The sequence below is a fragment of the Odocoileus virginianus genome, chromosome 7, assembly GCF_023699985.2.
Source record: "Odocoileus virginianus isolate 20LAN1187 ecotype Illinois chromosome 7, Ovbor_1.2, whole genome shotgun sequence".
NCBI classification, from domain to species: Eukaryota; Metazoa; Chordata; class Mammalia; order Artiodactyla; family Cervidae; genus Odocoileus; species Odocoileus virginianus.
Window position 1 is genome coordinate 33,470,389 of NC_069680.1, and position 25,218 is coordinate 33,495,606.

Consider the following 25,218-nt stretch of genomic DNA (forward strand, 5'->3'; position numbering starts at 1 on the left):
TCTTAATTTTTAAATGTCTTTTTAAAAAATTGAAATATATTTGACACATAAAAAAGTGAAGAACTAAAGAGCCTCTTGATGAAAGAGGAGAGTGAAAAAATTGGCTTAAAGCTCAACATTCAGGAAACTAAGATCAGGGCATTTGGTCCCATCACTTCATGGGAAATAGATGGGGGTGGGGGGGGGGGGAAACAGTGGAAACAGTGGCTGACTTAATTTTTTTGGGCTCCAAAATCACTGCAGATGGTGATTGCAGCCATGAAATTAAAAGACACTCTTCGGAAGGAAAGTTATGACCAACTTAGACAGCATATTAAAAAGCAGAGACATTACTTTGCCACCAAAGGTCCGTCTAGTCAAGGCTATGGTTTTTCCAGTGGTCATGTATGGATGTGAGAGTTGGACTATAAAGAAAGCTGAGAGCAGAAGAATTGATGCTTTTGAACTGTGGTGTTGGAGAAGACTCTTGAGAGTCCCTTGGACTGCAAGGAGATCCAACCAGTCCATCCTAAAGGAGATCAGTCCTGGGTGTTCATTGGAAGGACTGATGTTGAAGCTGAAACTCCAGTACTTTGGTCACCTGGTGTGAAGAGTTGATTTATTTGAAAAGACCCTGATGCTGGGAAAGATTGAGGGCAGGAGGAGAAGGGGACAACAGAGGATGAGATGGTTGGGTGGCATCACTGACTCAGTGGACATGGGTTTGGGTGGACTCCGGAAGTTGGTGATGGACAGGGAAGCCTGGCGTGCTGCGGTTCATGGGGTCGTAAAGAGTCAGACATGACTGAGTGATTGAACTGAGTGGAACTGACATGTAACATTTTGTAAATTTAAGATGTCCAACATGTTGATTTGATACACTTGCATGTTGTTATGTGATTTGATTTGATTTCCATCAACATTCATTTGTGGGGAAAAAGGCCAAGAAAGCTAGCCATAGAAATGACTTTTTAAACTTGATTAAAGCTGTATTTCAGATAAACCCTCAGCAGATTTCATATTTAGTGGAGAGCCTTTAAATATGTTTTGTCAAAAAATATGAGCAAGGAACGCTTCCTACCTTCACCACTTCTGTTGATCACAGGCCTGAGCCCAGGAGACAGCCGTGCCCTGAAGAAGCTGTGGACTCTGCGGTTGACCGCTCACCCCCAATGCCTTGAACTGGGGAATCCTCTACTGGGCAGAGCTGGGGAACCAGAGTGTGCTCTGAGGGTGCTGGGCGGGGCTCTGCTCCCCAAGGAGGGGCCAGCAGAGCCTGCGCGTCTCCCCTCCCCTTCCCCCACTCGGGACTGTGGCCTTGGTGCTGGGAGCTGCTGGGAGCTGCTGCTGCCCTCTGAGGACTGCAGGCTGGACACGCAGGCCAGAGGGTAGGTGGAAGGTGGGGAGGGGCGTTCTGGGTCCAGGATCCTTAGCCCCGTTGGTTCAAGAGATTGCTACCTTCATATTTTATGACTGCAGCTGCATGAGTGTCTGATGGCAGATAAAACAGAAAGTCTCTACCAAAACAAGAAATAGTAGAAAATAAAATGCCATCCACAGTAACAAAGCACTCTATAAAAAACCTCCCAGAACGCAAAGGATCTTTATGGCGAAAATAAGCAGATCATTAAGGAACATAAAGGAAGACCTGCATGAACAAGGGAGAGAGAGAGGCCTCCTGCACTCTCACCCCTAAACTCCGTGCAATTCCAGTAAGAATCTAGCTGTTCTTAAAGGAACCTACTGTTGACTGAACTGTGGCCCCACTGTTCATATTTTGAAGTCCTGTCCCCAGCACCTAAGAATGTGATTATATTTGGAGATGGATCTTTATAAAGGTGAGAAAAGGTTAAATGAAGTCATCAGGGTGGTCCTGACCCAACATAACTTGTGTCTTTATAAGCGGAGATAAGAGGAGATTGGGTCACAGACATGCACCCGGGGATGACAACATGAGGATGGCTGGGTATGAGCCATGGACATGGGCCTCAGAGGAAACCAACCCTGCTGACACCTTATCTCAGATTCCAGGCTCCAGAATTGTGAGAAAATGAATTTCTGGTGTCTAAGCCAGCCTGTCCATGGTAGTTTTTTCCCTGTGCCTTATAGCTTGTGGAATCTTAGATCCCCAACCAAGGATTGAAGCACAGAGCCTACCATTGGACTGCCAGAGACGTCCCTGTGGTGCTTTGTTATGGCAGCCCAAGCAAGCTAAGGAACTCAGGGGCTCATACAAAAGGATAAAAGTCAAATTTAAACAAATTTTGAAAAAGGAGTTCAAAGAAGAGGGATTCACCGTGCCAGATAAAAGCTCGCGGACACCATGGTGACAAAGCAGTCTAGACAGAAGACAGCCCAGTGTAGAAAGCAGGTCACGGACAGAATGCAGGGACCTGTACACGTGCAAGGAGAGAAACAAGACCGGGAATGTGATGGAGAAGAGGGAAATTGCGAGGAGAACCAGAGAGCAATTTTAAAATGCGTCAGAGAGCCGAGCCCAGCTCACCCTGGGCTGAGGAGCTGTCCCCGACTCTGGTGCTGAAGTTCCCTGAGAGCCGCAGCTGGCGCCTTTGGCGTTTGGCGGCTGCTACTGTGTCTCAGGGGGAGGGGGGAGGAGAGGAGCTCGCTGGCTGTGCTTGTGGGAGAGGGCCGGGGCCCACCTGATGCGTGGGCTGGTGGCGGCGAGCAGATGACAGGGTGGGGAGGGTTTGAAGTTCCTTCTCCTGCTGCTGGTGCTAGGAGAGGCCAGGAGCCCGGTGGAGTTTGCCCAGGGCCTCGTGGATGTCACGGTTCCGGAGGCAGTAGATGATGGGGTTGAGCAGTGGGGTCACAACGGAATAGACTACAGACACCAGTTTGTTGAGGTCAAAGGAGCGGATGGCCTGAGGCCGGGCGTACATGAAGGTGGTGGTGCTGTAGAAGAGGGCCACCACGGTCAGGTGGGAAGCACAGGTGGAGAAGGCCTTCTGGCGGCCAGCCCTTCCTGGGATCCTCAGCACCGTGGCCACGATGTGGGTGTAGGAGATCACGATCACCAGCAGGGAGGTGGCGAGCACAGCTAGGGCTGCCACGAAGTCCAGCACTTCGATGGTGGTGGTGTCAGAGCAGGAGAGCTGCAGCAGGGGTGAGATGTCACAGAAAAAGTGGTTGAGGACGTTGGGGCCGCAGAACCTGAGGCGGGAGATGAGAGCTGTGGACACGCAGGAGGCCAGGAAGCCACCCAGCCAGGCGCCGAGGGCCAGGCGCAGGCAGAGCCTCGAGTCCATGATGGCTGGGTAGTGCAGGGGGCGACAGATGGCCAGGTACCGGTCATAGGCCATGGTGGCCAGGAGGCAGCACTCGGAGGAGCCAAGGGAGAGGAAGACAAAGAGTTGGGTGAGGCAGCCTGAGAAGGAGATCGTCCTTGCTGAGGCCAAGAGGCCAGCCAGCAGCTTGGGGATGGTGACTGAGGTGTAGAGGGTCTCCAGCACTGACAGGTTGGCCAGGAAGAAGTACATGGGCGTGTGCAGTTGACGGCTGGCTCTGATGGTCGCCACAATGACCAGGTTCTCCAGGGTGGTCACCATGTAGATGGTGAGGAATGACCCGAACAGCAGCCCCTGCATGTGGCACAGCTCTGGGAAGCCCAGCAGGATGAACTCTGTCACCGATGTCTTCGTGGAGTTGCTCATAGCCCTCTTGGCAGGGGGGTCACTTCTGAGCTCCTTGGAACAGTGGAGAGAGGCAAGTGTGATGTGTGCTGGGCGGGAGACTGGGTCCTGAGAGCTGGGTGGGAGGACCATAACCCCTTCTCAAAGTTGCTGCAGCACTGACACCCATATCCTTAACCCAGCACACACCTCGCCCTGAACAAAGCCCTGGCGGGGGGCCTGCCTGCACACCAGTGAGCACAAGCACACCGCTCACGTCCACTCTCACATAGAAGCTCTCAGGTGTGCACTGCTCCCTGCCCCAGCACCGCACACACAGCCACATGCGGGAGTGTGCATGCCCGTGCACACACACCCAGGCACAGGCACATGCACACACCCAGGTGCACTCCTGCACACCCCCCGCCAGGTGCATGCACACGCACACACACACCTAGGTGCATGGACCTGTGCACACGTTCAGGGACACACACACCCATGTACATGCACACTCACACACAGGTCCATGTGTGCACACCTCAGGGGAGAAGCCTGTTCTGCATGCTTGGTGTGCTGTCTTAGCTGTGTGTCCAGGCACTTCCCTGGCCTTCTCCATGTGGGCCCCTCATCCTCAGGAAGGACACCACTTCCATCAGAAGGTTAGCTGGATCTCCAGGGGTGAGTGAAATCTGGGCCTCGGATTTGTTGGCCTGGGGCTGGGGGTTGCGGGGAAGGTTCATCCCCACTTTTGGTTTCCCCACGTGGACCTGTCTTGAGCTACCCTGAGGTCTGTATCCTGTGTTTTCTGAGCTTGAAAGTGGCCTTTGGGAGATGGTGGAAGCAGTCCACTCAGAGCCTTTAAGGGGGCGGGTGGTTTGGGACTTTTGGGCCAGGACACACAGGAGCTGGGTGTCTGAAGGACAGGTGGGCAGCCGGAGGTGGCAGGCTGGGGCAGAGCCAGTTCCCAGCAGCAGGCCCGGCCTCCGGGGCTTCCACGCCTCCTTAGTCCCTCGCCTCACTGGCAGGACCAGAGAACCCCTCTGGAGGTGGAGGGGATTCCTGCAGGCAGGTGGAATTCTTGGGAAACTCTCAGCCTGTTCCTCCTACGTTTACCTGTGCTGCACAGAGCCCTGTGGGGGGGGGCTGCAGGAGGGCTCAGGGCTAGCGGGGGTGCAGGGGGGAACAGAGCAGGTGGAGGGCTGTGCCCCAGTCTCTGGGGACATGAGACCATCAGTGATGTGGCAGAAGAGGCTGGGCCTGCAAAGGGTCTGCAGAACCTGGGTTGGTGCCAGCCTGGACCCAGGGCATCAGGGCTGGGGCCCCAGGAGCCCTGCTATCTGGGCTGAGCAGCTTGGCGGTGTGTGTTGGGGGCACTCAGAAAATCTGCCTGCCTAGCACCCCCAGGCCCTTTGCCTCAAGACCAGGCTATTACCTCCAGCCTCCTCCACGTCTCTGCAGTTCCCCAGCCAGGGCCTGGAGAAGCACTCCGGGTCTCCCTGGGTCCCCCTGCCTCATGGCCAGGTGGCTTTTATGGTGCTCATTAGTAGCCTTGCCACCCCCTGGCTTTCTGGAGGACTTTCATTGAGAATTCTCACTCCTGTGGGACTCTCAAAGCAATCTGCAGGGTCCCCAGAGGGAATGTAAGAAGGGAATATGAGGTAAGGTGTGGGGGCTTCCCGCCTTCCCCTCGGGACAAGCAGAGTCTGGCCTGCTGCCTGCCCTCCAGGTGCCCTGGCCCTGGTGAGGCCCATCCTGAGCCGGCTCTCAGCCTTAAGGCCCTCAGCTGAGGTTCAAAGGGGAGTGGATGCTACACAATAGCATTCATTTTATTTTCTTCCCATGCACGGCATTTATTTATTCATTTAGTTGTAAAATAATGGAACTATGGTAAACCTACTCTCAACTCGAGACCTAGACAGTGGCTACTAAGTGACCCCAGCTTCCCCCTCCCTCTCCAGGGACCATTCATGGGATTCCCCTGCTGCCTAAAGCATTTTAATTATAGATATTGCTTAGTTTTTCTTGTATTCAAATGTTATGACAAAGGGTATTATGCTACATGCTGTCTTCTGGGTCTTGCTTTTTTTTTTTTTTTTGTGGTTTTTGTCATACATTGAAATGAATTAGCCATGGATTTACATGTATTCCCCATCCCGGTCCCCCCTCCCACCTCCCTCTCCACCCCATCCCTCTGGGTCTTCCCAGTGCACCAGGCCTGAGCACTTGTCTCATGCATCCAACCTGGGCTGGTGATCTGTTTCACCCTAGATATACATGTTTCGATGCTGTTCTCTTGAAACATCCCGCCCTCGCCTTCTCCCACAGAGTCCATAAGTCTGTTCTATACATCTGAGTCTCTTTTTCTTTTTTTGCATATAAGGTTATCGTTACCATCTTTCTAAATTCCATATATATGTGTTAGTATACTGTAATGGTCTTTAGGGTCTTGCTTTTTTGTACTAAGATTCTTTCTCTTCTTGGTAGCTGTTCTGCATTCATTCTGACACCTGAGCAATAATATTCTATCACGTCTGCCTCTGCATCACAATTGGTGGCTTTGTCCTTTGTGCACAGCTCCTGAGCGCCACGCACCAGAATTTCTCTTGGAGCTACACCTACGAATGGGAGCGCTGGGGGTGAACTTCACTTGCAACTTTACAAGAAAATGCCAAGTTCTCTCCTCAGAGTGGCTGTATGGCTTACCCTCCTACAATCGAACTACATTCTTTCCAACAGATGGTGTGGTGGATTTCCTAATCTCTGCCAGTGGAGAGGGTAAAAATAGTGTTGCACTATGAATTGTCTTTCTCTGCTGCTCTTGGTATGGTTAGTATCAATGAGCGTTTCTGCTTCTGTGAGATGCCTATGAGTGTGTGTGTGTGTGTCTTTTGCCCATTTCCCTCCACATTTTACTTATTGACTTGCAGGCGTTCTTTATACACTCTTCTAAATTTCTTTATTGAGGTGTAATTTACACAGTGAAGTGCACAGACCTTAGATGCTAAGTTTGATGAGTTTTGATGAATGCACAGATGTGTGAACATGCACCTCATAAGATACAAACTTCCTTCACTGTAGAAGCACCCTGCATGCTCCTTCCCAGCCAACCCTTCACCCCCCACTTCGAGTCAACACTGTTCTGAGTCTTTCCTTCGCAGATTACTTATTTTCTAGACTGTAACAGAATGAAGCCACCCAATATCCCCTCTTTGTCTGACTTCTGTCAGCATGTTTTTGAGAATGTGTGTTCTATTATATGGGTAGACCATGGTTATCTGGAAGTGTTTTAAAATTTTAAAATGTTTGGAGATTTTCTGGAGATATTTTTGTTATTGATTTACTTTAACTTCATTGTAATCAGAGAGCACACTTGGCATAAATCTGAACCCTGTGAGATTCATTTTATGCTTGAGAATATGGGCTTGTGTTGGTGAATTATCTGTGTTCACAGGTCTATTTCTGGGTTCTGTTCTGTTCCGTTTGTCTCTAAGTTTGTCATCTCTCTGATTCTGCACTGCCTTGATTACAACAGCTTTATAGGTTTGAAACCAGCTGGTGTGAATGTTCTGACTATTCTTGTTTTTCAATATAGTTTTGGCTCTTTTAGTTCCTTAGCCTTTCCATAAATTTTAGATTCAGCTCGTTGATTTTATGAAGTATCCTGTTGTAATTTCTATTGGAATTGAATGTAATCTAGATCAGTTTGGGGAGAATTAACACCTTTACAATATTGAGTCTTCCAATCCATGAACATGATCTATCTCTTTATTCTTTGGTTCATCTTTGATTCCTTTCATCAGTATGTTATTATTTTTATAATGCTTTGCAAATATATTTTTTCCAGTTTATAGCTTTTCTCAGTTTTTTTAAGATGACTTTTGATGAACAGAAGTCCTTAATTTTTCAAAATTATTTTAGAACAGTTTTAGATTTATAGAAAAGTTGCAAAGATAGTAAGACAGTTCCCATACATTCCATACAGAGTTTCTCCTAATACTAATATCTTGTATTAGTGTGGGGGTACATTTGTTACAATTTATGAACCAGTATAATACATTATTATCAACCAAAGTCCATACTTTATTTGGATTTCCTTAGTTTGTACCCAATGTCTTTTTTTCTGTACCAGGGTCCCATTCAGAATCACATTACATTTAGTTGTCATGTTTCCTTAGGTTCCACTTGGCTGTGGGTTTCTCATACTTTTTTGGACAACTTTGAGGAGTTTGGCAATCTATTTGATAGGATGTCCCCCCTTTTTGGACAACTTTGAGGAGTTTGGCAATCTATTTGATAGGATGTCCCCCTTTTTTGGACAACTTTGAGGAGTTTGGCAATCTATTTGATAGGATGTCCCCAAATTAGGGCTTGTCTCATGTTTTTCTCACGATTACACTGAGGTTATGGGTATTTGGGAGGAAGACTGCAGAGATAAAGTGCCTTCTCATCACGTGTGTCTAGATCCACACCGTCAGCAGGACCGCCACTGCTGCTGACCTTGACCACGGGGCTGAGGCCAGGAGTCCGCTCCTGTCACATCACCCTCCTCATCCACACTGTCCTCTCTGGAAGGAGGTCATTACATCAGCCCACAATTAAGGGCCATACTCTCCCTCCTTGAGAGACATATAGAGTTAAGTTACTTGCAGTTCTTCTGCATGGAAAATTTGTCTTTCCTACTCATTTCTTTCTTTATCCAGTCATTCATTTATATCAGTATAGACTCATGGGCATTTATTTCATATTTTGGTTTATAATCTGATACTATTCTGACTATTTGTTGCTTGAAATATGGCATGTAGCATTTTGTGTCTGGATTCTTCCGTTCAGCCTGATGCTCTCCAGGGTCGTCCGTGTTGCGGCCTGAATCAGTGCTTCGCTCCTTTTCATGACTGAATCGTGTGCTGTTGTAAGTGTGTACCACCTTCTCGTGCTCTGCCCATCTCTTAGGGTGGTTTGTGCCTTTTGGCTACTGTGAGCAGTGCTACTATGGACATTTGTGTACAAATACTTGCTTGAGTACAGTTTTCAGTTCTCTTGGATATATATCTATAACTGCGATTGCTGGGTCATGTGAGAATTTTATGTTTAACTTTTTGAGGAAATGAGGAATTATTTTCCATAGAGGCTGCACCATTTTATATTCTTATCGGAAAAGTACAAGCATTCCAACTCTCTACATTCTCACCAACACTTGATATTTTCTGTTTTTAAAAAATATATAGCCACCCTAGTGGGTGTGAAGTGGTATCTCATTGTGGTTTTGATTTGCATTTCCTTGGTGACTGATGACACAAAACATCTTTCCACATTGGCCATCTGTACATCTTCTTTGGAGAAATGTCTATTCAAGTCCTGGCTCATTTTCAATTGGATTGTTTGTCTTTTAGTTTTTGAATTGTATCAGCTTTTTATGTAGTTTACATACAAGACCCTTATTAGGGATATGATTTGCAATATTTATCCCATTTTGTATGTTTCGCTTTCTTGATAGTGTTCTTTGATGCACAGAGTTCTTGATTTTTATTTCCAATTCATCTATTTTTTTCTTTTTTTGTTCTTGCTTTTGGTGTTTTATCTAAGAATCGTTTGCCAAATCCAAGGTCCTAAAGATTTACTCATGTTTTATTTTGAGGGTTTTATAGTTTTAACTCTCCTGTTTTCATTCTTGATCCATTTTGAATTCATTTTTGTATCTTGTGAGAGGTGGGGGTTGGACTGCGTTCTTCTGCAGATGGAGATTTGTTGAGAGGCTACTCTTTTCTCATTAAGTGGTCTTGATACCCTTGTCAAAAGTCAATTGACCATAGGTGTGTGGGTTTACTTCTCAACTGTCAAGTCTATTCTGTTGGTCTATAGTCTGTCCTTATGTGAATCCCACAGTTTTGGGTAATAGCTTTGTAAGTTTTGAAATCAGGAAGTGTGAGTCATATAATTTTGTTCTTTTTCAAGATTGTTTTGGCTTTTGGAGCCCATTGCTATTCCATATTAATTTAGAATCAGTTTTTCCAATTTTGAGAGAAAGGCCATTAGATTTTGATAGGTGTTTCACTGAGTCTATAGATCATTTGATGTAGTGTTGCCATGTTAACAATATTAAGTCATTTAATCCATGAACATGGGATGTTTTTCCATTTATTTAGATTTTTGTTAATTTTTCCACAATATTTCTTCACAATGTAGTCTTCAGTAAGCCTTTCCCTCCTTGGTTAAATTTATTTCTAGATAGTTTATTCTTTTGGATGCTATTATAAATGGAATTGTTTTCTTAATTTCCACTTTGAATTGTTCATTGCTATTTCAGGAACACAGTTGATTCTGTATGTTGATTTTTTTACTCCGAAACTTTGCTGAATTTAGTTATTAATTCCAGTAAGTTTTGGGGTATAGACTCTGGGGTTTTCTAATATTGAGTCTTGCTGTCTGGAAACAAGGGCACTGTTGGTTCTCCCTCCCGGGTCGGGCACCTTTCTCTGTTGACTTGCCTCGTTGCTCTGGCTGGAGCTTGCGGCACGGTGCTGAACTGCATCGAGAAGGCTGCTGTCTCACGTGGTCCTGCCCCCAGCAGTGTTTCACCATCAGTGATGACGTCAACTGTGCGTTTTTCATACTTTATCATATTGAGGAAGTTCCTTTCTATCCCTAGTCTTCTGAGTATTTTTATCATGAAAAGATGTTGAATTTTGTCAAGTATTTTCCTGCATTGAGTTATGTGTCCTTACCCCTTCATTCTATTAATGTGGTATAAATATTGATTTTTATATTGAATCACCCTTGCATTCCTGAGATAAATCCCGCTGGTCACAGTGTGTAACCTTTCAACATGCCATTGGATTTGGTTTTCTTGTATTGTGTTGAGGATTTTGCATCTGTATTTGTAGGTATTGGTGTGGAGTTTTCTTGTGGTGTTTTTGTCTGACTGCCTTATGGTCATGCTGGCCTCACAGAACATATTAGGAAGTGTCCCTCTTTCTGATTTTTGGAGAATTTTGAGAAGGATTGGTGTTGGTTATTTGTTAGCTGTCTGGTAGAATTAGTGAAGCCATCTGTCTAGTCCTGCGCTTTTCTCCGTTAGGAGGAGTTGAATTACTGATTACATTTCTTTACCTGTTGTAGGTCTGTTTATTTTTTATATTTCTTTTTGAGTTGATGTTGGCATTTGTGTGTCCAGGAATTTGTCCCTCTCTTCTAGGTCCTCTAATCCCCTGGCACAGCACTGTTCAAAGCACCCCCTTGTTTCCTGTTTATTTCTGTGGGGTCAATAGTGATGTCCCCACTCTCATTTCTTATTGAGTTGGTTGCATCTGTTTTCCCTTTAGGGAAAGGTTTAAAGGTTTGTTGATCTTCTTGAAGAACTGACTTCTGGTTTTATTGATTCTCTCTGTTGTTTTCTGTTCTCTGTTTCACTTATCAGCTTGAGTTTCATTATTTTCTCCTTTCCACTGACTTTGAGTTAGGTTTACTCTTTTTTTTCTGGTTCCTTACTGCTTTAATTTTATTGGTTAGAGATTTTTCTTCTTTTAAAAATGTAGATGTTTACTCCTACGTATTTCCCTTTAGGCACACTGCTTCTTGTACGTCCCATAAACTGATATGCTGTGTTTTCATTTTCAAAACTTCCATCTTTCACAAAACTTTATACCTGGACTTTATCGTTGAGCATGGTTTGAGGTAGGCAGTCATCCCACACCAGTTTTCCAGTATTTGAAGAGTGCTTTCTGTTCTCCATTATCTGTGCAGCTCCTCTGTTCTATGTAGCATTCTCTGAACGATTGACTGTGTTTCCCAGGTTCCGTGTTTAAGTCATACTTGTGAATAGGTAGTTAAGGTGTGGATGCCCTTTATGTCCAGGCGTATACTTAGTACCGGCTCTAATCGGTTTCTGTTTTGAGTCTTTCACTTCTTTGTAAAACTTGCGGTTTCCAGGCTCCATCTTCACCAGCTGGAGCCTGCCTGACCCCAGATTTTGTCTTTAATACGCTGCTGTCCACAAAGGCAATGGGCCTCCCTCCTGTCCTTCTCCCTCTGTCCCTTCCTCCCCACCCCTGCCTGGAAGTCCCAGGGGAGAGGCTGGCTCAGGGAGGGGAGGCCCAGACCCCCCAGCCTGGAAGAAACCCGGCCTCCTCACCCTTGGCCATTGCTTAAGCCACACGGCATTTTGAGGGAGATGTCTGGCTTTAGGCAGCTGGAGGTCATAGAGTGAGGTTCAAATTATTTGACGTTCTCAGGCAGAAGATCAGCAGAGTAAGGTGGGCTGGACCAGAGTTTGGCTCTGTCAGAACCAGGCTCAGAAACCGAGGAGGAATCGGGTGTGGGACAACCGTGGTGTGGGCTCCCAGGTGTGAGCTGAGCCACAGGAGCCCAGCTGTACCCAGAGGCGAGACGGAAGCCTTGTCGTCCTGGCACCTGCGGGGCTCGTGGGGCCTCGAAGGTGGCTGGGAGGTGCTCGGTTGGCGCTGGTCATCAGAGCCGCCAGCACCATGGACAGTGTCACCCTGCCGACTAGAGGGCTTTCCTGGCGGGGCCCTGAGTAGCCAGGGGAAGGGTAGGTTCCCAGACGACTGAGGCTGCGAGGTGTGCACACGCACTGTCACACACAGACACGCACACGGCTGACTCCAGTACCACGTGGAGACAGTCATGATGCATGCACACCGCCTGCAGTCGGGGCGGGCTGGACCAGACGCAGTTATGGATGGACCGTCTTACACAACATGTGCAGGTCTGCCCCAATGCACCATAAATGACTTCACTTAAAATGAATTTCCCTAAAACTAAAGCTGAAGCGCATACATACACAAACATACTCAAGTGGATGATATCTGCCCACACTAGATTCATACCAATTACTCTAGTGATCAATATTCCCAATGATTAATAACCTAAAAGCCACAGTTAAAAGCAATATTGTCACAAGCTACATATGGTTTCAGCACCTTTGAGTTTAAAACTTCTATTGTGTGTTTTCACATTTTGCCTACCTCAGGGCATATTCAGGGACTTTCCATGTCCATGGAGGAAGTTCTAGCTAAAGTTCATGTGTCTGGTGAGTACACTCACTAGGCACTGACATTATTTCTGGCAGCTTTTTAACAGCCACTTTCCAGTTTTATCTACTGTTCCGCATCTCTGGGGAGTGGGCACAGCCGTCACAGCTAACTGTCAGCCTCTCCCATCACCCTTCCTGCTGTGTCTGGCTTTGCCGTCATACTGCACACTCAGCAGTGATTCCTTTTAGAGAAGGAGAGCGAATCTGACAGAACAGGCAGGCTTGATTGAAATGTGGTTTATTCAGCAACTTTATCAGGATGTCAGCATTGGAAAGAAATGCTGTTCTGCAGAATCTTTCAAAGGGCAGGTGGTGGCATCATTATTTTTGACCCAGGAGTCCATGTCTTACATGACTTTACAAGGAGACACACACAGGACTTCATGTTTGCAATCAGACAAATTGGAAGCAGCCCACACACCCGCTGATGGGATTCAGGTGGAGGGCGCTTGCCTGGGCAGGAGTGCAGACAGAGGCAAGTTATGAACAGGGCCTGGAAACGTGTCCTAGATGGTGTGAGTACATCGTGATAAAACAAAACACACCCATGAAAATGTTGGGCAAGTTCCTCATGAGACTATTCTAAGCAGTGACTTCTGGGGAGTACAGTGGGACTTAGACTTTGTATATACTTCTGTGCAGTTAAAATTCCCTAAAAAGCACAAACTTAAGTATAACTTTGAAAAATAAAACCAATGATCATACAGTATTATGGAAACATGTAATAGCAATTATAAGCAGAATTATTTTTTGGATGACTGCTTAAAAATAAAGAGTTTCATTACAGTTGCCTGTCACAAGTAAAACATGGCTCTCCTTTATTTCCAACTGTTCCTTAAAATGCATTCAGATGGAAACATTTCCAAATCGTTGACTTTGCTGATGACTGTCAGATAAGGAGAGGCCTCCTATCACTTTGAGCTGCAGAGTAGACTGTCCTGGGAGGCAGACTGTCTGGACAGGACAGCCACGCGGGGCGTTCCGCCCATGTCCTGTCTGTGATCAGCACAGAAGTGCACCCCCTCCCCAACAGCGTCCACATCGTCCTCCTGGAAACTGAGAGTGCTGCAGCACCTGGACAGGGCAGTTAGAGCTGGGAGTCCCTGGACAGCCTGAGGGAGCCCAGTGTCATCACAGGGTCCTTAAAGGTGGAGGAGGGGGCTGGAGGACACATGACTTTAGAACAGTGTCAGAGAGATGCTGAGGGACTGGCTTTGGAAAGGGAGGAGGGGCCACAAGCCCAGGAATGCAGCGGCCTTCAGGGAAGAGGTGAGGAAAGCGGTCTCCCCCAGAGCCTCCAGAGGGAACCAGACATTCTGGTCCCTGGAATTTGGCCCAGAGAGACCTGCCTGGAACTTCTAAGGTATAGAGCATAAGATAACAAATTTGTGTTGTTCTAGGCCACTTGTGTGTATATATGTGCTAAGTCACTTCAGTTATGTCTGACTCTTTATGACCCTGTGGACTGTAACCCACCAGCCTCCTCTGTCCCTGGGACTCTCCAGGCAGGAATACTGGAGTGGGTTGCCATGCCCTCCTGCAGGGATCTTCCCGACCCAGGGATGGAACCCGCGTCTCTTGCATCTCCTGCTGTGGCAGGCAGCTTTTTGCTACTGCTCTACCTCTAGACCGCTACTTGTAGTTTTTTGCAGCAGCCATAGGAAACTTATGCATGATCCGATTTTTTCTTACTCAACTCAGGATGCAGTGAGGGGTAGGGACATGTGGGGGGGCTGTTCTTGGGAGCCAGCTGTGTGCTGCTTTTGGTTCTGGCAGTGGGACAAGACAGTGGGACAAGGCCCTTGGGCCCCTTCCTGGTCTTCCCAGGCTCCTCTATGGACCCCGATACATCCCCAGGATGTCCTGGGGTGTCTTCTTGGGAGTTCTGGTGCCCCCAAGGGCTACATCAGCCCAGAGGAGCTGCCACCTCCCTTCCCAACTGAACTCGAGAAGACCACCCCTCCCCCCCGCTCCCTGCTCCAGGACCCTCCCTGCCCCCCACTCCAGGGTTCCAACCATACTGGCAGATCCCTCCTCCCATCAAAGAAGAGTGTCTGCACAAACTCCTCCTCTCTCGGCTCTTTACTAACCATTACCACCCCCTCAGCCCCCACTGGGTGAGGTCCAGACCCCAGACCCTGTTCTGACATCGTGAAAGACCCGCGTGTCTTCTGGTGCCTCGTGTGGTGTCTGATTTCCATCACATCAGCGACACAGCTGGAATGCGGTCAGGATGAGCCCTATTCTAACACTAAGTCAGTGTCTTCACTCTTCTTTTAAACACGTTTCTGCAGGAGCATTTTTCTGCATTATTACAGGTCACTAGAATGAGATACGTTCATGGGCCCTCATCTTCTTCCACACCTCCTCACATTCACCCCCAGTGCAGGGGCAGCTGAGAGAGACCAGGGCCCCATCATGGAGAAGAAGGCACTGGTCATCAGACGGCAGCGGGGACCAGACCTGCAGAGGACCTGGGGGCACCCAGCCCGGCATCAGGGTCGGCCTTTCTGGAGATAATCCTGCTGGGCCTTGTCGCGTCTTGAGTGGTCTTGTCAGTGGAGATTATGGATTTGAAGTGCACTTCTTTATTATAAGGAAATTATTCAGAAATATAGGCAAATACTTCTGGTCGACGTGTCTCTCCAAGGGCTTTAGTTATAATAATAAGAATGGGAAGTCCAATCTGCAGACCTGGAGTAGTTGGGGGAAGAGGGGGCAGTGAGCTTGAGAAACTGGGCCATGTGTGGTGTAAGGTATGAAGCAGGAGGTGCATCATATGTCGAATGTTTCATCCCATAAAACAAAACGGCGCAGGGACTTTTAGAGGCAATGGAGAATGTTTCACAGATGGCTGGTTATCTCCAGACTCATCAAGATGTGTCCATTACACATGTACAGCTGTTTGTTTGTCAACCATATACCTCAATTTAAAAAGAAAAAGAAAAAACGAGAACTCAGCAGTTTTCTCTAACACGAGCCCTGAAAGTGGACGGGGGAGAACAAAGACACAAGAGTGGGCACGTGTGACACACCACATCTTCACACCCATCTGTGCTTTGAAAAGCCTTTCTTCTGCACCTTTCAAGCTCCTCGAGCGTGGTTAGATTTGGGAAAATCCGTTTTTTGAAGCAAACAGAAAGTGGCCCCCTTGTTCCCCCAGACAAGTGGCAGCCCTCCATGGAGCCGGTTGACGAGGCCAGGCTCCCACCCCGGGGAGCCTGCCACCAACTTTCAATGAGCTTCCAGAATGAGCTTAGGGACAGGTGCACACCTGTGGTGGTGGTGCTGCAGTCCCCAGGGCGGATGACACTTGAGGCTGAGCATGGGTGGCCAAGGTCAGTGGTCCCATCAGAGCCCCTCTGGCTGGTGCCCACCTGCCAAGTGCCAACGGGCAGGGCGGGGGGCGGCAGGCTGGGGGTGGGCGCACATTCCTGCCACCTCCCAGACCCCTGCCCCTGGAAGTGGTGTCCCTGCCTCCAGGACTCAGGCCCCTGGTGACCAACAGCACACAGCCTGTCTGTAGCCGACCCCACACATCCCACGTGCGCCCAACACTCGTGCTCGCAGAGCCCCAGGGTGGGCTCTCCCACTTGGTCCACGGCGGCTCCTCCTTCCAGCCACCGTTTCCTCCTGCCCTCGCTGGGCTGGGGTCTCCGCCTCGGGGAGCTTCAAATATTCGCCAGCTGGGGTCTTGCTGGAGCGGCTATTCCTGGAAGGCTTGGGCAGTGGTGGAGGTGGGGCTATCTGTGGGTTGCCTATCAAACTCTGGGGAATCATCACCCATTTCCAGAGAGGAAACTGAGATACGGAGTATCTTCCAAGAGCACCCAGGGTCCACTGTGCCCCTCAAGGCGCTGGGCCCTGCAGCACACACAGCGGGGCTCTGGGCAAGAAGCAGCTCCCAGGAGAGCCCAAGGGAAGGAGGCCCCTCAGGACGCTGGGCGCCGCTGCGGACCACCCCCAGGCCCCTCCCCAGCGCCCAGGGGATCTTGCTCCTGCGTAATTGGCTAGAGAGTCCTTGCCGGCCTGAGCCCCAGGGAGGCCAGAGGGAGGGCAGAAGCATCTGAGAGCAAGAGGGCTGCCTCTTGGCTTGGCTCTTCCTGCTGGTGGTGGCAGCCAGGGCGCCAGGAGGACACCCTTCCTATCGCCTTGAATCAGGTGCCTCCGCTGCCCGGGCTGTGAGCCGGAGCGCTAGCGGCCCCGCTGATGCCCAGCAGGGCACAGGGCAGACGCTGCCCTGGAAGAGCTGGGGCGGCAGGTGCCTGCAGCCACGATGAGTCGAGTCCGGCAGCCCGAGGAGCAGGACAACGGCGGGGGCGCCTCTGCTTCCTTCCCCCGAGGCTGAGCCGGTGCTGACCAACCTGAGTGACCAGAGTCAGTGGTGTGAGGGTCCAGTGTGGGTGGCAGGTTAGGGCACCTTCCCTGGCACCTGAGATCGCCTTCTGGCCACTGCCATGAACCTGCTGGGGCAGCATAAATGGTTTGGCTGCTCCCTGGGTGCCCAGAGCAGCCTGTGATGCCACTCCTCTGGCCACATCTGCAGAGGCAGGCGGCTCACCCAACACGCGGCCCTCATCAGCGGCGCAGGCGTAGCCCCCAGGCGCAGCCCGCCTGCAGGGTCCTCGGGGGGTCCCGGGCTCAGCCTCTGGTCTCCAGGGGGCCTCAGGGTGATGTGTCCTGTAGCCTGCTCAGACCCCAGGTGAGTGACCCCTCAGCATGCTGTGTCCCCACAAGCTGACCTGCAGGGAGATGTCCCCCCTCCCCATGGTGGGCTCACAGTGGGGCCCCCATTTAGTCCCCCTCCCCTGTGGTGGACTCAGAATGGGACTCTCATTTAGACCCATCTTCTCAGCTTCAGGGGATCCTTGAGATGAGGAGGACTCTGAAGGCTCTGGGCGTCCTCACTGTGTGCACGCACACTCCCAGGCATGCACACGTGCACACACACACACACACACCGGAGAGCAGCCCCACTGTCTTCACCTCCAGGGCACAGCAGTAGCCACCCACAAATCCTGGGACATTCGGAAATTCAGGCTGGAGGATTCTTAGAGCTCCAGACAGGGCAGGCTTGCCAACTCTGTGCGGTTCTGTGCTCCTGCGTGTTGTGGGGCCCGGGCTCACAAACAGTGCAGGGGGTCCAGGCCCTGGTGCAGCTCACAGGGGGTCCCTGCCCACCCAGGGGTCCAGCGGACAGCCGCAAGGAGCACTCTGGCCCTAAGGAGTCGGCGTCCGGGACGGGGATACTGTCTTGCCAGGACATGGCCCAAGGGGTCCCCTCCTGGGACCTGGTGGGTGTGCCGGCCTCGTCCACACAGATGCAGATCCTCTGAGGTTTGCCTTTGTCTGGACATCACCGCAGGTCTCTAGGGCGTGTCTGTGGACATGTCTGGAATGTGGGCCATCTTGCTGGGCTCTGATTAAGGTCAGCTGCCCTGGCTTCACTGTGGGGCTGGGAGGAGGTCGCAGCCAAGCGTGTCAGGGCCATGGCACAGGGTTTCTTGCTCTCAGACCCCAGAATAGAGGCCGTGAGCGTCTTCCTGCCCAGGTCACCAGCAGTAGTAGAGAGCAGGGAGCCGGAACCTGCTATTTATAAGGTGGCTGGTGTGGACACTCTTCCCCTGCTCAACTCCTAGTGGTTATTTTAAAGTGGGACTTGGGCAGGACTCCTACACCAGTTCCTGATCTATGCTCAGACTCCGGTGTGAGCAGGGCGGTCACTGTGAAACACCAAGGGACCCCAAATCCATCAGGAATGGAGCCAGTGCTCCAGAGGCAGAAGGCTGGTCCAGGCAGGGAGAGTAAGCGGTGCCCACGTGTGTGCGGGGCGAATGTGTGATGTGCAGGGGGCGGGTGGGGGCAGAGGGCAGGGATGGTGGGCACCACCTCGGGAGCCCCCGTGCTCAGCAGTCCAGCACGTGGACGCGTAGACCTCGACCTGATTGGCCCTGTCTGCTGTGCTGCGGCCGCTGGTTCTGGACTCTGGGCTCTTGTTGGTGGGGTCAAGGCCCACTGAGGGTTCCAAGAAGCACTGGGTGGCACTGAGGGACTGAGAGCTTTTCACTGGGCCTCCTGCCCCACCTGGCGACCTTCAGCTGCGGCTGGAGGGGCACTGGTGACAGCTGTCTGCATCCTGGCTTCCCTGCCCTGGCGAGTAGAATGGCTCCCCTGGGCTGCCTCCGAGGTGGTCATCCTCGGGGACGGGGGCGGTTTCATGGCACACCATGATAGGGATGCTTTACTAGGAATCAATCCGCTTTGTTGGATAAAAATGCCCTAAATTGGGCCATACATAATTTCATTTGTGAAAAGTTGACACTGTCCTTTTGCAGCTTCCTGAGTCTAGAATAAGGAAATGCCCCCCACCCTCATGAGGAGTCTAGAATAAGGACAGCCCCAAGGAAGGAATCTAGACCAAGGATCCTCCCCCACCAGCAGGTGACAAGGAGTCTAGAACAAGAACTCCAGGTGACAAACGGCCAGATCCGAGTCCACGCAGCTCTCTGGGCCGCTCCACTGCAGTGGGTGCTTCCGCCGCACCGTCGCAGGCCGGCCTGGGGCCCTGGGGTTAGAGGGCAAGGTGAGTAGATCCAGAGAGTGGGGAGGGGGCCTCTTCTCCTGAGCCCCCCGGAGGGCTTCTGGCTGGCGGTCCCTCTTGCTGGCTTCAAGGGACCTGTGTCCGGATGGGTGTCATGGCCTGGGGCTGCAGCCAGAGCCTGTCCACTGGGGGCCCGTTCATCCGGCTGGGTTTCCCGGGTGGGGCCTGCACGTGGGGCTCTTCCCAGGCACCTGCATGTTCACGGTGGCGGGAGTCTGGCCATCCTCTTGCTGGTTGGAGCACGCCGGCGCTGCAGACGCCCGTGTACTTTTTCCTCTGCAACCCCTCTTTCCTGCAGATCTGCTTCACCACGGCCTGTATGCCCAAGATTCTGGCCGTCTTCGCCTTGTGCAGCGGAGCCATCTCCTTCTCAGACTGCGCTGTGCAGATGCACTTCGTCTTCTCTCTGGGCTGCATCGAGTACTTCCTGCTGGTGGCCATGGCCTACGACCGCTACCTGGCCATCTGCCTGCTGTGGCGCTACGGCAGCATCATGATGCCTGAGCTCTCTGGCCACCTGGCCCTGGGCCCCTGGCTGCGGCTTCTCGGCCATCGCCGTGCCCGCGACCCTCATCGGCCGCCTCTCCTTCTGTAGTTCGCGGGTCATCAACCATTTCTTCTGTGACATCGCGCCCTGGATCGTGCTGTCCTGTAGCGACATGTAGGCAGTGCTAGCGTCTTTCGGCATCGCCTTCTGTGTCATCCTGGGCTCCTGCGTCATCACGCTGGGCTGCTGTGTCATCACGCTGGTCTGCTACGCCATCACACTGGGCGTCATCACACCGGTCTCTTACGCCCACATCGTGGTCGCCATCGTCAGGACGCCCTTGGCGTAGGCCCGGCTCCGGGCCTTCTCCACCTGCTCATCACACCTCACGGTGGTCCTCATCTGGTATGGCTCCATCATCTTCCTGCACGTGGGGACCTCGGTGGAGAGCTCGCTGGACCTGACCAAGGCCGTCACTGTGCTCAACGCCATCATCACCCCGGTGCTGAAGCCCTTCATCTACACCTTGAGGAACGAGGATGTCAAGGAGGCTGTGCGGGGCGGGGTGCGGGGGACTTGAGGCCCTGGGGCCTCTCTGCCCTGGAAATGGCACCCGATCTCACCGTGTGCAGAGCCCTTGGGCAGGCCGTGGAAGCAGCGCCCACTCCGGCCTCAGGAGCTTCCCTGGGGAAGCCTGGCAGCCTGTGGGGTCTGTTTGGGTCTGTGTGCGGGTGTGCCTCACTTTGGGGAGCCTCAGAGCACACCACCAGGTCTCACATCCTCCTGGGGGCCTGGTGATGGAACCTGCAGGCCTCGGACGCAGGGGACTTGCTGAGGTCTCTGAGTGGATAAGCCACAGAAGATCCTCAGGCACCCAGAGGCTCAGTGAGGGGACTGGTCTGGCCCTGCAGCTCATCAGGACTTATCCTGGGAGCATGCGTGGAATTAAAGCTGGCTCTGAAGCTGGGAGTCTGGATGCAGCTGTCTGTCAGTGTGACTTATGCAGGTCACATGGCCACTCTGAACCTCTGTGTCTTCATCGCTATGTGGGGATTGTGAGAATGTGATCCCACGGAGCCCTTTGAGTACTGAAGGAGTTGGTGTGTCTCCAGTGCTGAAAATAGGGCCTGACAGGGAGGCTGTTGTTTCTTTTCATTCAGGCAGCCGGATGGACTGGGCTCCCCCGGTGGCTCTGGTGGTAAAGAGCCTGGCTGCCAATGCGGGAGACATAAGAGACGGGTTAGATCCCTGGGTTGGGAAGATCCCCTGGAGAAGAAAATGGCAACCCACTCCAGTGTTCTCGCCTGGGGAGTCCTATGGGAAGAGGACCCTGGTGGGCTGCAACCCACGGGGTTGCAGAGCCGGACACGTCTGAAGTGACTACACACACACACACTCACACACACATGACGGACTGGTGCCCCCCACCAGTGTCCACCCTGACCGTCCAGCCGCAGGGCCCCCCGAGAGGGCTGGATTCCTGCCAGCTGGGCGGAGAGAGGGAGCCCCAGCCCTGAGCTGCCCAGGGCCACGGGCTGCACAGCGGTCCCTCGGGGACGGGCGTGGGCCCAGGGCCCCCGTGCAGGGCGCTCCAGGCCTGCCTGGTGCCGCTGGCGTGCTCAGGGGCCTCTGGGGTGCTGGAGCCCCCGCAGCTGGAGTGCACCAGGCCTAGGCTTTCTGGTGGGTCTTCTGACCCCTCAGTCTTGGCTGGAGCATGACCTCTGGAGCGCACTGAAGACCCTCCACCAACTGAAAACTGCCCCTGGCCACTCATCCCGGCCTCAGGGCGCCGATAGGCACCCCTGCCCCTCACCTGGTCTCTCCCGACAAGAAGGCGCAGGTGGCGGGCTCCGATGGTTTCCCCTTGCTGTGACCCAGGCCCGCGACAGGAGGGTCCCTGCAGGGGTGGGTGGCGTCTGCCCAGCTGAAGAGGCTCTCCCACTGCAGAAGAGAAGTCAAGGTTCCTGGAGGGCCCTTCCCCGGAGGCCAGAGCAGAAGGACACATTTGTCTGTCATCTATGGGTAATGATGCTTCTGTAGTTTTTGTGCTTTGTGAAGTTATTTTCCAAATAATGAGTTAAAGTGTCCCAATGTAATTGGTTTCGGTGTTTGTTAAGCTGATGAGGTAAGTCCGGAACACCCCCAAGTTAGCGTGGCACCCTTCCCAGCAAGGTCTGTTCTTCTCCTGCCCTCCCCTTCTCCAGCCCACGGCCCCGCCCTCTGCCCCATCCCTGTCCTTTTGCCTTCATTCTCAGCCAGTCCTGGAGGATTTCTCTGCTCAGGGCTGTGGGCTCCGGCCCTTCTGGTGCAGGTCAGGACGCAACTGCTGCCCCTGTCTTCCCGCCTGGGGAGGGCCCGATCTGACCCAGCCTCCAGATGCTCCCAGCCCCTGAGGACGTTCCTGGGTGGAGGAGCGGAGGGGCCAGGCCCAGCGCTTGGCTCCTTTTGTCCCGAAGGCCCAGGAGTCCCTGGGGGGGCCCGCATGTCCTGGAGGCACCGTCCTAGGCATCTTCTCAGGTTTGGGAATTAGGTGGTATTTGAAAGCCGAAAGGGATGCTGAGAACCATGCCTTTGCTCTCGCAGAGTCTGCAAGTGGGAAACGCTTTAGAGATACCCCTCCCGGGGAATGAGGTCTGGGGATCAGGGATGGGGGCCCTGGGCCGGCCTCTCTGGGAGCCGCCTCCCTCCCCAGCCCCATCCTGCCCGCATGTGAGGTGGTGGCCACACCACATGGGCAATGTTTTGGGTTTTAGACGTTCTGCGAGGTGTTTAGTGGTACCTCCTGGTTGTTCTAATCGGTAGTCCTTAATAAGCATCTTTTGGCATGTTTATTTGCCTTCTACATAACATCTTTGGTGGGGTGTCCAAATCTCTTGCACATTTAAAAACTGAGTTGTTTTCCTATTGTTGAAGTTTGTATATTTTGGATACAAGCCCTTTGTCAGATATCTTTTCTTTTTTTTACTATTTTTTTCTTTTTTTATTATCGTTTTTTTCTTTTCTTTTCTTTTTTGTCAGATATCTTTTGAAAACATTTGCTAGTCTGTAGCTTGTCTTTTCCACTCTCTTGGCTGTGTATTTTGCAGGGAAGAAATTTTTATTTTTAATAATGTTTGACATATCAACTTTTTATTTCATGGCTTGTGGTTTTGATGTATCTTAGAAAGTTACCACCAAACTCAAGGTCATCTTGATTTTCTCTTGTTACCATCTGGAAGTTTCATAGTTTTGCATTTTAAATTTAATTCTGAGATCTGTTCTGAATTAATTGTTTGGTTGAAATGTGTAAGGCCACTGTCTAGATTCTTTCCTTTTTCTTTTTTTTTAACTTTTTGCATGTGGATGCCCTGTTGTTCCAGGCCCATTTGTTGAAGATATTGTCTTTGCTTCACTGTCTTTCCTTTGCCCCTGTATCAAAGAGCAGTTGACTACATTTATGTGGACCTATTTCTAGGCTCTCTATTCTGTTCCATCAATCTGCTTGTCTCTTCTTTACCAGTAATACCACACCATCGTGATTTCTGAAGCCTTATAGTAAATCTTGAAGTTGGCTAGTGTCAGTCCTCCAACTTTGCTGCCTTTACTCTTGTGATGCTAAACTTTAGAATCAGTTTGTTGATATCTACAAATTAACTTGCTAGATTTCTGATTAGAACTACACAGAATTTATAAATAAGACTGAGAAGAACTGGCATCTTAACAACTTGAGTCTTTCTATCCATGAACATAGACTATCTCTCCATTTATTTAGATTCTCTTTGATTTTATTCATCAGAGCTTTCTACTTTCCTCTCATAAACATCTTGCACACATTATGTTAGATTTATACTTAAGTATTTCAGTTTTTTATGTTTATGTAAATGGTATTATTTTTAGTTTCACATTTTAATTGTTTATTGCTGTTATATAGGCATATATAAAAGCAATTGATCTTATTATATTAACCTTGTATCCTGAAACCTTGCTGTTATTATTAGTTACATACATCTTTAAAATTATTTTTCTAAATTTTATTTGCAAAAGAATTTTATTTCTTTTCAATCGATATACTTATATTTCCTTTTCTTGTCTTATTACATTAGCTAGGACTTCCCATATATACTGACTATAATTGATGAAGTGGCACATTTTTGCCTTTTTTCCAGTCTCAGGGTGGAGGGTATTTAGGTTTTCATAGTGAAGTATGACATTAGCTGTAGGTTTTTTTTTTTTTGCAGATGTTGTTTATCAAGTTGAGGAGGTTCTTTTCCATTCCTAGTTTGCTGAGCATTTTTAGAAAAAAATTTGAATGGTTGTTGGATTTTGTCAAATGCTCTTTTATTCCATCTAGTAATATAATCAGATGATTTTTCATCTTTAGACTTTATATGATAGATTACATTAGTTGATTTTCAGATGTCCAACCTGGAATAAATTCCACTTGGTTGTGGTATATAATTTTTTAAAAGACATTGTTGGGTTTGATTTGCTAATATTGTTTATGATTTTTGCATCTATCTTCATGAGAGAGATTGATCTATAGTTTTCCTTTCTTGTGACATCTTTGTCTTATTGTGGTATTAGGGTGATGCTGCCCTTGTAGAATGAGGTATGAAGAGGCAGGGCCATGATGAGATGGTGGCTGCAAAGGTGGGGAGGAGACCTGAGGGCAGATGACAGCCAGATGTGGAGTGGAGAGAGGAGCTGGGGACACTCTCTGGTTACTGTCTAGGGGACGGTGGAGCCATGAGTATCTCTCATCACCTTGGCCACATCAGCGCACACTGGTATCACGATGCAGCTGCTTGCAGTCTGGCCCCACTCTTAGGAACATCCTTCCCTCCACTACTTTTTTAAACCTCAGCTCTTGGCTGACCTCCTCCACCCTGTGCTCCCAGGAGCCCCACATCCATTCTTGGAGCAACTGAAGCCCCCACAGAGCCTCAGGGTCGCTCATACTTATGACCTGCCCACTGCCTCCCCAGGGGGCAGCCTGTGACTGAAGGGCTCCACTGACTCTTGAGGCATACCTCCTCCTAAGATGGGCTTCCCTAGTTTCTTAGACAGTGAAGAATCTGCCTGCAATTCAGGAGACCAGGGTTTGATCCCTGGGGAAAGATCCCCTGCAGAAGGGAATAGCAACCCACTGCAGTATTCTTTCCTGGAGAAGCCCATGGACAGAGGAGCCTGGTGGGCTACAGTCTATGGGGTCACAAGAGTTGGACATAACTGAGCATACATGTGGACACATCAAGTCCACGAGGTCAGCAGATGTCTGAATATTCCAAGTGGAGATGGTGATGGAGCAGCTGGACATGATTCTGGACTTCAGGGGTATTGGAGAATGTCATAGAGAGAACCACCGGACTGACTGAGACCCCGCAGAAAGGTACGGAGAAAAGAGACCTTGGATGAGTGGCCTGGGCCCCTGTTGCTAAGAGACTGGGATTGTGAGGCAATAGCAGCTTGGGAGGTGGGGAGAGGTGGTCCCAGG

The 25,218-nt window shown here is 50.4% G+C and overlaps 2 pseudogenes; one reads left to right on the forward strand and one right to left on the reverse strand.

Moving 5' to 3' along the window:
• Positions 1-2,714: 2,714 nt before the first annotated feature.
• On the reverse strand, positions 2,715-4,114 carry LOC110128942 (olfactory receptor 6B1-like; annotated as a pseudogene).
• Positions 4,115-19,352: 15,238 nt separating this feature from the next.
• Positions 19,353-20,325, forward strand: LOC110128934 (olfactory receptor 287-like; annotated as a pseudogene).
• The last annotated feature ends 4,893 nt before the right edge of the window (positions 20,326-25,218 follow it).